Source organism: Schistocerca americana, chromosome 5 (assembly GCF_021461395.2).
Source record: "Schistocerca americana isolate TAMUIC-IGC-003095 chromosome 5, iqSchAmer2.1, whole genome shotgun sequence".
Taxonomy (NCBI): Eukaryota; Metazoa; Arthropoda; class Insecta; order Orthoptera; family Acrididae; genus Schistocerca; species Schistocerca americana.
Genome location: NC_060123.1, coordinates 499,655,213 through 499,667,643, shown reverse-complemented (window position 1 = coordinate 499,667,643; position 12,431 = coordinate 499,655,213). Strand labels below are relative to the sequence as shown.

General features: G+C 43.5%; 1 protein-coding gene across 2 annotated transcripts in view; it reads right to left on the bottom strand.

Moving 5' to 3' along the window:
* The window catches only part of LOC124615686 (limbic system-associated membrane protein), a 948,770-nt gene that overhangs the window by 59,749 nt on the left and 876,590 nt on the right, over positions 1-12,431 (bottom strand). The window lies entirely within an intron of this gene.

Genomic DNA, 12,431 nt, shown 5'->3' with positions numbered 1-12,431 from the left:
TGACCCTTAACATAGATAAATGTAATGTATTGCGAATACATAGAAAGATGGATCCTTTATTGTATGATTACATGATAGCGGAACAAACACTGGTAGCAGTCTCTTCTGTAAAATATCTGGGAGTATGCGCGCGGAACGATTTGAAGTGGAATGATCACATAAAATTAATTGTTGGTAAGGTGGGTACCGGGTTGAGATTCATTGGGAGAGTCCTTAGAAAATGTAGTCCATCAACAAAGGAGGTGGCTTACAAAACACTCGTTCGACCTATACTTGAGTATTGCTCATCAGTGTGGGATCCGTACCAGATCGGGTTGATGGAGGAGATAGAGAAGATCCAAAGAAGAGCGGCGCGTTTCGTCACAGAGTCATTTGGTAACCGTGATAGCGTAACGGAGATGTTTAGCAAACTCAAGTGGCAGACTCTGCAAGAGAGGCGCTCTGCATCGCGGTGTAGCTTGCTCGCCAGGTTTCGAGAGGGTGCGTTTCTGGATGAGGTATCGAATATATTGCTTCCCCCTACTTATACCTCCCGGGGAGATCACGAATGTAAAATTAGAGAGATTCTTGCGCGCCCGGAGGCTTTTAGACAGTCGTTCTTCCCGCGAACCATACGCGACTGGAACAGAAAAGGGAGGTAATGACAGCAGCACATAAAGTGCCCTCCGCCACACACCGTTGGGTGGCTTGCGGAGTATAAATGTAGATGGAGATGTAGATTACTTGTAAGTGGCCATCACTGCTACACGATCTACTGACACTGCCCTGCAGCTGCACTTAAATCTGGGGGCCAGTAGTCAGTCTACTCACCTTACACGCAGCAGAACTTGTAAGTGGCCATCAATGGTGCACAGCGTATTGATCTTTCCTTGTAACTGCAATTGTATGCGATAGTAAAATGAAAAAGAGACAAACAGAAAATAATGGCTAAACTTTTTATTATTTCGTAACTTAATGTCATAATGGCTAACATATGTAAGACACCGAACGAGGTGACGCAGTGCTTAGCACACTGAACTCGCATCCACGAGGACGACGGTTCAAATCCGAATCCGGCCATCCTGATTTAGGCTTTCCGTGTTTTGCCCAAATCGCTTCAGACAATTGTCGGGATGGTTCCTTTGAAAGGGCACCGCAGATTTACTTCCCCATCCTTCCCGAATGGAGTCCAGTGGGCTAACCACTGCGCCACCTCGCTCGGTACTTGTTGAAGGCCTAGCATTGAACTCTGTAGCAATTTGCGGGGTCGTTATGCTTCCGTCACACTAAGCGATTCTCTTCTGTCGTTGTTGTCCCCATTCGTGCAGGATCTTTTTCCGGCCGCAGCGATGTCGGAGTTTTGATGTTATCCGGATTCCTGATATTTACGGTACACTCGTGAAAAGGTCGTACGGGAAAATCCCACTTCATCGCTTCCTCGCAGATGCTGCGTCCCATCGCTCGTGCGCCGACTATACCACCACATTAAAACTCAATTAAATCTTGGTAACCTGCCATTGTAGCAGCAGTAACATATCTAACAACAGCGCCAGACACTTTTTGTCTTATATAGGCGATGCCGACCGCAGCGCCGTATTCTACCTGTTTACGTAACTCAGTATCTGAATACGCATGCCTATACTGGTTTCTTTCGCGCTTCAAGGTATGAACGTTATTCATGGTACGTGAATGAAGTTATCCAATGCCTCTATCTATTGATAGGAACTGAAGAACATGTAACACAGGAAAAGCTGCGCGATTATCAAATAGTAACGTAGACGGCTATCCTTGAGAAATTATCAGTAAAGAGAAAAAAAGGGCATGCTCACTCTGCAAACTTTTTTTCATATGGATACCAATAAAAGAAGAAAACTATGATCAATGATTAAATGCCTGCTAGCAACAGAACTGTATTGCCATTTAAGACATATTGCAATTTTTTTTGTATCATATACAGTAGCAGATTGCATGAAAGTATCCTACATGGACGAAATAAGGGTAAAACAGCTTGTGAAAGGAGCTGTTAATTTCCACTGTGCATACAACCAAAACTAGCAGCGCTACCACCCCACATAATTCTTCAGTAGCATTGATGAGAATCCACTGTGGAAACGTAATATACGTTGCGAAATACTGCTTCCCTGGTGGTACATTGCGTTTAATTATTTGCCCACGCGCTTGAGCTAAGTACAGCGCAAAGGCTGATAACGAGGTACTTGGTGGCGAGATTAGCACTCAACGCACCTCGTTTCGCAAGTGTTTCAGCCGTCCGCACAAAGCAAACGTTTGCTATGTGTTATATTTAGTTGCGCGTCCATATTTGTTCATTTTTTGTGTGTTAATCACAATACGGTTCCGGAGGTCAACTTTATCCAGATTCGACGTCAGTGTTGGTTGTCACACACGAGGACTGTTTCAACGAAGGAAGCGCAAGGTTTGACGAGAAATATTTTTACTGCAGTTGTACAGATTTTAACTGAAGACTTTGAAATATCTCGAAACCTAGACATTGGATAAAAAAAGTTATAATTTCAATTTGTTTGCCTCGGAGGGGTACATCCAACGATACCTCACTCGACCCCCCACCCAACCCCGTGCGTTGGTGGCGGGGGCAACTCTGAAATCTTCGCGGTAGAGTAGGAAGCCCGTTTTTTTATTGCAGATTACGATTCTACGTCAAAATCCACATACGTTTAGTCTGAAGCATCATCTTCGTTTAGCCACAGACGGTGCTGTAATCGAAGGTATAGAAATGGGTACACAATCGTAATTTACGATGGTACTTGAATATCTAGTGGCACCTGGAAAACCTCCATGCTGCAAGGGTAGGACAGGTCAGTATATCATAATTTGTAATTGTAAAGCGCATTCGCAACGGTGTATTTCTCCGACATATCAGACAGTGTAGTACCCGACGTTCCACTCTGCCCGTGGCTCGAGGCGAACGCTACTTTACTTTTCCAGTTCAAACGCAGTGCCGCCAACTTCAATGCACTTAGTGATCCTCTTTTAAAATAGCCATACACAGGACAAAAGTATATCTGCGGGAACGTTAACACAGGCGTTCCTGATGCGGTCAACCATGTCTTCACGGCCTCTTGCTACTTGCAGGTACACCCTACCTTTTAAATATCCCCAAAGAAAGAAATCCGGCGATGTTAAATCCGGTGACCTAGTGGGCCAATTAACAGAGCCGCTTCTGACGATCCACCGACCAGTGCAAACACGGTACAATACTCCCCTGCTTCTATAGCGCAAAGCGCTGGGCAATCGCCATGCAGAAACCATATACGTTGTCGAACATCAGGGCAACATCCTGTAGTAGTACCGGTAGCTCCAGTTCCAAAAACGTTCGATATTTGCGTCCATTCAACGTGCCGTCGATAAAATACGGACCAATGAGTTTGTTCTCCATGGTGGCACACCACATGGTAACAGACCAAGGACGTTGATGGTCAAATTGCTGAAACCAGTGGAGGCTGCTAGCATTGTCTGTGGTTGCAGAATCTTCGAACAATAGTACCTCGGCAAAGAAAGTGTGGGTGGCTTACATTTGTGGACGACTCCATTCACAAAACACTACCCAGTTATGGAAATCGGCACCATGAACTTCTTGATTCTGTGACAAGTGGTATGGTTGATACTGATGACGATGCAGTATTGTGACAATATTACCTACGACTATACAGGAATAGTGGTGTAATTGACGCGCGTTTATCCGTGGATTGTGGTGCACTGCCGTTAGTACGGCTACTTCATTAGTTTCTCCTGTAACACGTTTGCTTCGTTTCGGTCGCAGTGTACTACCTGTTACCATACGTCGTAGTTCGCTACACGGCCTTGGTGGAGCGTCGAGCTGAGTCCCCTGTTCGATAATGTGGAGGAAAACAACGTTGCAAATGGGGTTTCTAATAAGAAGTAATGAAATACTGACCTGTCGTACCCTTGCAGCATGTTGGTCGGGTCCCAAGTGTCCTTGGGTTCTCAAGGTCTGTTGAGTAGCATGTCGTAAATTACGACTGTCTAACCATTTGTATTCCTCCAATTACAGTGCCAACTGTGGCGAAACGAAGAAAATCCTTCAGACAATAAGTACGTAGGTTTTGCCGTAGAATCGTAATCTACAATAAAAAACAAGGGTTCCCACTGACGATTTCAATGACACCCTCCACCAACCATACACGTGGTGGGGTGGGAGGAGGGGGCAGGGCAATGTAATTTAATAGGATGTCCGCCTCCGAGACAAACGAAATGGAATTATAACTTTTTTTGATCCGATGTGTGGTTTTCGAGATGTTTCAATGTCTTCAGTTAAAATAACACCCTGTACAGAACACTCAGTTTTGGGTTGCGCTAATGGAAGGTAAAAAAATTGGGATACATTCATTTGTGGCCCTTACTAAACCTTCTGTAACGTTAGATACAACTGGATTGTAGAAATTCTGAGACGGATGAAGATATAGACGCGAAATCTAACATTATGCAGAAACCAAGGCAGAGTAATAAAATAGGGAAACCATAGAAGAAATTCACGTATTGGGAGGGTGAGGAATGTTTGTAGCTTTTCAGCACTAATGAACAACTTCCATTTCGAAGAAGAGTTGAAAAATTGATGGCAAATTGAAGAAAAACGTTTTCATGAACGTACTAAAACAAAGCTTAGAAATTATTGCTGCGTTCTTCTTCAACATATAATTTGCAACCATTCTAAATAGGAACGTGATCTACCACTCTTTTACTTTCCACTTGGTCTTGGCGCGTTATTTATACGTTGTGGAATCACTGACCTGACTGCAAAAGAGAGCCGTCTCTAGGTCCAGAAATGCTATCGTCTTTTTTTATTGAGACTTTCTTCTTTTAGCAAGCGTAGTAGTACATCAGACCAGGACAAGAATAGAAAAGCTACCAGAGGTAGTTAATGACAGAGAAGATCTCTGAGTCGTGGCAGCTGATACGGTTCAGTCATTTAGGAATCCTACACTGTTTTAACCTTTCTCCAGCGCTTGTACTTAGCACACATCAAATATAGGATACAAAACTTGGTAAGTTTTGCTGCGTAGTCTGTCACAGACGAATGAACACTCCGAAAGAAAAACAGGAAAACTAACAAACAAGCACGTTTGATATTAGTTTGACCTGCTTTCTTCCCTTCAGCTCCGGTCACTTAATTACAGCACCTCATATACACGTGCAAAGGCCATTCGACTTGATGAGTGTTTCACTTATGTCGTTAGCGATCGCTTTGCAGAGTTTGTTTACAAATGGTTTGATGCACCTTTGTGAATTACTGTCTCGCCTGCTCGTGTTCGCTGCCGTGGCCGTCCTGTTCTCACGTCAAAGAGACATCTGTCGCGTGTGCTCTTGAGCACGAGGCTTGCAGAACGGAGCCAGTAGTTTTATTTACCCTGATTAAAGTTAAAGGACTTTTCAGTTATTTATAGTAGGGTCGGGTGGCATCCCGTGCTAAGTGAAATCCAATAAGTAGTTCGCGACAAGGGAGAGTGTCGGGGTGGGAAGGGGGGGGGGGGGGGAGCAGAGAGGAGGAGGGCGGTAAGAGGAGCAGGGGGGGGGGGGGGGGGGTCTTGGGGTACAGACAAAGCGGTTCGGCGACAGGAGACAAAGAGCAGGCTCGATATTGCCGTACCGCCCCTCAGAAAGCGCCCAGAGCCTCCAACTGCGTTCTCAAATTCGGCCGCGGCCTCTGCCATCTTCCACACAACGCATCTGGCACGCTTATCGGAGAACCTACTCACGACTTTCTGGACAAAATTAGTTTTTGGAGTTTCCCATTGTAACGATTCAAATCTATTTGCCTCTTCTTACAATCGGGCCACGAGAAGGCTACATATAGGATCGGCCTTTGAGTCGTAATTGTATTTTATTCTGAATTATCTGTATGAGATACGGATCTAAAGTGGGATTTGCTGGTGAAAACTACGGTACGACTAATTATAAGGGGCAGTCGAATCGAAACCGATCACTTGCCACAACGGGACAATGGATCAGAAGACGTTTATCCCAATGGCGGACGAGACGATCGCTTCCTGTTTGGAAGAACGCAATTGGCCGCTTACGGATCCACAACTGCTGCACTCACGCTTGTTGTTCCTTGCACCGAGTGTCTTTCTTGTAGTCAGCAAAGATGCGAAAACCATACGGTAGAAAATCTGGGCTGTACGAAGGATTTTACAGTGTTTCCGAACCAAACGGCTGAAGCGTGGCCTTCGTACGATTGGCTGTGTATGGGCGTGAGCTATCGTGCAACAGGATGATTCCGGATGACAACATTCCTGGCCATTTTCCTGGTACATCGCTGTTTCTGTAAAATATCTTGATTGGGCTGCACATTGATTACGGTTCCACGCACGAGGAACTCGAAGAGCAGAGGGCGCCCGCAGTCGAAGAAGACCGTCACCATGACCTTGCCAGAACTTCCGTGAACAGCTTCGAATTTCTGACCGCGCAATGTAGCACACTGGACTCGCACTTGGGAGGACGACAGTTCAAACCCGCGTCTGACCATACTGATTTTCCTAAATCGCATAAGGGAAATTTTGGGATGGCTCCTTTGAAAGGGCACGGCCGATTTGCTTCTCCATCCTTCCGTAATTCGAATTTGAACTCCGTCTCTAATGACCTCGTTGTCAAAGGGACGTTAAACATTAATCTCCTCCTCCCCCTCTATCCTCCTTGAATATCTTTGGCGGAGGAGATGTGGGTTGTTTCCACTGCTGGCTTCGCCGTTTGCCCTCAGGCTGTCGCACGATAACGCCCGCGCCGACACTGCCACAGCACACACACACTTTTAGACCTTCCAGTTTCAACGAGGTATATTACTAGGTATTAAAAACGAAGTGATGGCTGTACTTCATTGATCTAGTTGGCAAACACTCCAACATCCTCCATATAGCCCTGATCTTTCACTGTGTGATTTTCACATCTTTGGTGACCTGAAGAATGCGTGGACCACGGTTACAGTGCAAGTGAGGGGTGCGGCTGTGGATCCGTCAGTGGCGTACTGTGTGGGAACCAGAAAGGAAGAGAATCGAAATTTCTTGTATTGCTTCGTAGGCAGCAGAATTTATTAACCTCCTCTACTTCGTGGTGCTCTATTTTAACATTAAATTTACCGCTATTTTCATTTCTACCACTCTACAACGTTTTTGCCTCTCTCCGGTTTACTTCAGATCCATATTGTATTCACATTAGAATGGTCATTCCATTCAACAGGTGCTGTAATTCTTCTGCATGTTCATTGAGGATAGCAATGTCATCAGAGAATTTTACCATTGATATCCTTTTTGACCTGAATTCTAAACCCACTTTGGATTATATCCATTATTGTTTCCTCGATGTATAGACTGAACAGTAGCGACCAAATACTGTATCCTTATCAAACTCCCTTTTTAATCTGAGCATTTCATTTAATTCCTTCATTACCATGCTTCCCTCTTGGTTCTAGTACATATTGTGTATTACCCATCTTTCCATATAGTTTACTCCCACTTTTCTCAGAATTTCGAACATTTTGTACGCTTTCACCTTACTCCTACGTCTTTCGGAATTTCGCACATTTTGTACAATTTTACATTGTCGAACGCTTTTTCTAGCCAAATATATACACACTAGCCATTCCTCAGATGTTGAAAGGTGGTTGCGAGAGCAGAGTTGCGATGGGTGACGGGATGACGTCATCACACTCCAGCCTTCGCCCATTCCCTTCTCAGCCTCTCTTAAGCCAAGTCCCTATAGTGTAAATAGGCCAACTGTTGAAATAAGTCAACGCATACGTATTTAGATCCACTGTTTTACCATCAGATCACATTTTTATCTCCTTCGTAAGCAACACTACTTTTTTTGGAAATAGGCCACTTAGAGAACTTCTAAGCCAAAACACACACATAACGACACATTTAGAACTTCCAGTCACAACCCAGTATATTACTGGCTATTAAAAACGAAGCAGACAATCATTACGCACCACAGAGCCGCCATATTGTCATCGCTTGCAGACCCCTTAAATCTTAGTCAGCGGAACACACACACCCACGCACGCGCACACACACACACACACACACACACACACACACACACACACACACACACACACACATTTGGCTCTCCCAGTCACAGCTGGTCATTCAGACGAAACAGCCAAAATGTATGTACCCTGGAGTTGGCCATCTTGTTATGTGCACCCCAGCAGGTGCTAAAATGCGACAATACTTCGATACAATTACTTGATGCAAGACACAATGGAGCCTCAAATTTAATATTAAAAGACGTCTGTATTATCGTTCTGCAATAATATTCATGTAACTAAGCGGTTAAGGTACAATTTACGACTAAAGCATTTCTAAAGGCCCTCGAATTAAGTGCCATAAAGTTACTTCCAGGTGTAAATTGTATGTATATTTATCAAAACTGGCCTATTGGCATTCATAATGAGCTACTAAATAATACCAAGATCTGTAGGATGTTTGGCCACAAATGTCACTTTTTCCAACTCTTTAGCAACATAAACCGTGCTAAAAATGACGCGTTTCAGCGATATCTTTCTTTAATTCAGTGAATAACTTCAACTGTATATTTTCGTAATACACAGGTATGACTACGAAAAGCACCAAATGCGACATGTCAGTTTCGTAAGCTTTTAGATCAACATAGCGGCTGCTCAGTTTGTTTGAAAGGAGTAAAACTTAGAACTAGTAATGTCTTTGGACAAAATTCCAATCAGAGGAAAGTTCGATCTCTGATTAAGCACCCAAGTAAAACAGCACTTTGAAGAAATCGTCCGTGTTATTTATCACAATACGTAAAGATTTCTTCTCCAGCAGTACAAAACGCACATGGCTTGCTTATTGGCACCACTAATACAATTTACCAGTTAAGATATACTCGTCAATGACTGACATATGCTGTCCTACTGCACTGCACACAAGGACTGTGGAAAGTACATGACACTTTGATGAGATAACATACTGAACAATCATTATAACATTTGAATTTGATACACATCCACACAGGCAAAAACGAATATGGCTATGCTTTAACTGTCCATTTTTCGTTTACAGTAGTTGTATTCACCAAATGCACCAGTTCCTATTTGGTTGTTTCTATTTTTGTTTCTACCTCTTCCATTTCCAGTTTTCTCTTGGATACAGTCAACATGTTAACTGCATTTAAAAGGGATAATTTCTGTAAAGCGGAGGGGTTTAAGTCTGTTTGATACATTATTTCTTTCTCTGAAGTGCTGTCGAATAACATTAGTCGTGGGAACCTATCGTAATTCGGCAATATGTATATTTGTCTGTACTGTGGAGAATGACGTCCTGAATTGAGAGAAATATGTTTCTCCACCTTTAATGTGACACTTTCGTTGTCTTTGTTGGAGCCTGGTTTATGTTCAAAATGTTCAAATGTGTGTGAAATCTCATGGGACTTAACTGCTAAGGTCATCAGTCCCTAAGCTTATACACTACATAACCTAAAATATCCTAAGGACAAACACACACACCCGTGGCCAAGGGAGGACTCGAACCTCCACCGCGACTAACCACGCAGTTCATGACTGCAGCGCCTAAGACCGCTCGGGTTATCCCGCGCGGCGCGCCTGGTTTACAGGCAAATAAGTGAAGCTAAAGACAGATAAGTTATAATCTTTTCCAAGCCTTGTGGCCAACACCGTACTTAGTTTCCAGTTTCAGTATATGTATCAGTTGGGTATTGTTGCTAGTCAACCTAAATTGTAAATCATCAAATCGTATTTAGAGTTTATTGTGAACAAGACCATTAAAATTTGTAATAAATAACACAGGTCGCTATGTCTCCCTTACCCATCGCGTCTTACAAATTTTCTTATTGCTTTGTTTTCGTGACTTATGGAAACCAATCTACCTCCAATCCCCAACCCTGATCCAAAACACAGAACTGTAGCTATGTACAATCTATCACTTGATGTGTTAAAACAAACGGTATGGTCTCGCTGCTTCGCGGGGAATCAATTACCATTCGTTAACGGAAGCGATGTTGCCTGTTTTCGTGGAGACTACAGGACAGTGCAACGCAGAGCTCTGCAAATCGCCAGAGGACTGCAGGTGGATACGGAGGGCAGAACGCTAGGGACCACGCTGAGAATACGTGCCGGGCATGGCGCTGGCATCGCTACAAACGACAACGAGGCGCTCATTCGGCCGGACGGCTTCCATTTGCGCGCTCCTAGTGGCGCGTAATTTTATTTTTCTACGGAACACTTGGCCGGCCAGCGGACGCTGGCGCCAGCACAGGCAGCGCCAGGAACGTCGGCCGGTGCTCCCCTGCCAGCGCAGCTCCGCATCCTAATGAGCAGGAGAAACACTGCAGCCAACAGCGGCCGCCCCCTGGATAAACACTTTGCTCCGTCTCTTTCCTGCGGGAATTCCTGCATCGGACACGTCCAACCCATGCTCGCCGGTATTATAGTGCGTGAAATGTTTCCCAGCACATATACTCAGCAAATATTCCGCTGTTACTTTTTTTACGAAATCCACCAGCGCTGTGCTGTGCAGTGCTAATGATAATCTCTCCGTCGCACCTTCATAGTGCAGCATCCGGGAACACCAGTGCCATATTAAATCGATCGAAAATACCTCCCTTCTCACTGTATAATCGCGGCTGTTGTCAATTCCTAAAAGGAAGGTAGGGTTCGTATCATATTGCTAAAACGAAATCCCTTTGTAGTGAAACGTTCGAAAAAAATTGCGTGTGTCGTGCTGTCCAGAAACGAGAATTGTAATTCATTTTTATACATGAATGCAGAAAATTCAGCGACGTGGTAAGTTATTACTTATGTTCTGGTCATGATAGCCAAGAAAACAGTAACGGTAACACACAGTAAAACAGAGCAGTTCCATACGAAACTATAAAACACTCGCGCAAGTACACACACACACACACACACACACACACACACACACAAGACAACAAACTGACTAGAGATACTCACAACACCGTCAACAACAAACAAACGACAAACTGAACTGCATACAGCCACCATAACACACACGAGACGACAGAAAAGCACATCGCGTAAGATGGCAGCATTACAAAAAAAATGGCTCTGAGCACTATGGGACTTAACATCTCAGGTCATCAGTCCCCTAGAACTTTGAATTACTTAAACCTAACTAACCTAAGGACATCACACACATCCATGCCCGAGGCAGGATTCGAACCTGCGACCGCAGCAGTCGCGCGGTTCCGGACTGAAGCGCCTAGAACCGCTCGGCCATCGCGGCCGGCGGGCAGCATTACAAATAACAAACACAAACACTAAATATGTGATTCTAAAATGGTTCAAATGGCTCTGAGCACTATGGGATTCAACTTCTGAGGTCATCAGTCCCCTAGAACTTAGAACTACTTAACCTTAACTAACCTAAGGACATCACACACATCCATGCCCGAGGCAGAATTCGAACCTGCGACGTAGCGGTCTTGCGGTTCCAGACTGTAGCGCCTAGAACCGCACGGCCACTCCTGCCGGCTATGTGATTTTAAAATGTTTCAATGTACAATTGTGAAATGTGTACACCAACAAATAGCATAAATCTTACTGCACAAGACAACTAAATGGAGTTACATGCGAATAATATTTGTAAATGACAACAACAAAATCTCTTAGAAAGGTAGAGTAAAATACGCACCAAGAAGTTGTTTTTAATATAAAAATAGCCAAAAGACTGCACTGTAGAAGAAAATTCATTACATATCTACCTCATAAATATACTACCGGAATGTACATCCTGAAAAACTGTAATGTTGGATTTAGGGCTGACAGAAGATGCATAAAAAATTGCGAAAGGCATCTAAGTTCATTAACAGAGTACAGAATCACTTCCTTGTGGAAATTCGATTGGGGGAGAGACAGTATTTTTAAAACACAGAAGTATGAGGTGTTTCTCCAATGTCCTGTGGATACCACTTTAACATAACTTCTTCCTCATTCACAACATACATGTTTATCAGAATATCCCCTTGTTTCAATCAATTACTAAACATAAATGTTATAATATAAAGAATAAAAACCGAACCAAACAAATACTTTGAATGTTTAATGTAACGAGTAATAGATTCAATACCATGCCCAAACATATCAGATTTATTATGGTAAATCTTGTATGGTTGGAATATCTTCTCAGTGACTGTTGTCTACTTAATTTTTAATATTACTTAATTCATGTCAGCACTTGTATGTAACACTATTTTGTTCTTAAGTTATTTGATTCTACTGTAGTAGGTGAAACACTCATTTCTGACCTATTTTGCTTTGATGAACACCCTCCTTGACAATCTAGGGAATATGATTAAGCAAGTGCAACATTATTAAGGTCGCATGATCCATTATCCATCCAAATTGACAAAATACGTTAATTTACACATTTGTGGGCATCTAGCTTCACCGAAATTTGCAG